Genomic DNA, 1,051 nt, shown 5'->3' on the forward strand with positions numbered 1-1,051 from the left:
CAGCAGCTTGGTGTTGCAGTGGAAAGCGGAGGTGTGTGGCGTGCTGTCGGTGTGCTGGCTGTGCCACGTCGCTGTGGGGTAGAGCTGGTGCTGCAGTGAGCCCTCGTAGGGTGTTGGGGTAGTGCCTGGGGTTGGAGGGCTGCGCAAGCTGGCTATCCCAGGGCTGGGGAGAGCAGGGATAGTGAAGGGGATAATGGAGAGAGATGGCTTTGGCGGGGCTGCCTGACTTTTTAGGTGCTCCAGAGGGTTGCTGAAGTTCATCAGGAGATGCGGCATCTCTCCCTTGTAAACGTTTGGGGCTGAGGCACTGGGGTGAGCGGGATGGCATAGCTGGGTCTGGGAATGATGGCTTTGGGTTTGGCCAATTCTTGGTGGCCCCTGGGTGAGCCAGTGCCCTTGTCCCTGCCTTCAGTTTCATGGACAAAGGGGGAAACAGCCTGCGAGCCCAAGGCTGCCTCGTCCTGGTTCCACGTGGCTGTGGGTGGTGTGGGGCTCTGTGTCAGTGGGCCGAAGCTGGCCCAGGGGGCACCCAGCAGGCTTTGGCGGCAGCAATGTTGGCTGGCTGCGGGCTCTCTCTGCTCCACACTTTGGTTCACAGGCCTTGGGCTGCTCCCAGTCGTCCTCCGTGTTCTCGGGTCGTGGTTCCAGGAAATCCTTCAAGTTGGAGAGGTATCCCCCAGAGGGGTGGCAGCTGATGTGTCTCAGCACCTTATTGCAGTGTGCATGAAAGAAGCCGGTGAACACAGTGGGCACAGGGCCCCCATCCTCAGCTCTCGGGTAAGGCTGTCTCTCTGTCCTCCAGGGGATGCACTGCGGATGGGTCCTGCCTCCCTCCAGCCCCCCCTGGATGTGTCCTTCAGTCCTTGTGTCTGCGGCTCCTCTGCTCCTTGAAGTGGGGGTTGGCTGCCAGCCGGCTGGGCTCTGGGTTGGCGAGCGCTGTTCGCTGCCCCATTGCCCTCCAGGCAGTGGTGTTAGTGGCAGTGCTGGACTCTGCCCCACTCACCTGGGCCAGCAGCTTCTTCTTGGCCAGCAGAGACATGGTGGGGTGGTT

The 1,051-nt window shown here is 61.6% G+C and overlaps 1 pseudogene; it reads right to left on the bottom strand.

The window, feature by feature from the left end:
* Positions 1–3: 3 nt before the first annotated feature.
* LOC116217617 lies at positions 4–1,045 on the bottom strand (annotated as a pseudogene).
* Between the last annotated feature and the right edge of the window lie 6 nt (positions 1,046–1,051).

This window comes from Meleagris gallopavo, unplaced genomic scaffold (genome assembly GCF_000146605.3).
Source record: "Meleagris gallopavo isolate NT-WF06-2002-E0010 breed Aviagen turkey brand Nicholas breeding stock unplaced genomic scaffold, Turkey_5.1 ChrUn_random_7180001846541, whole genome shotgun sequence".
Taxonomy (NCBI): Eukaryota; Metazoa; Chordata; class Aves; order Galliformes; family Phasianidae; genus Meleagris; species Meleagris gallopavo.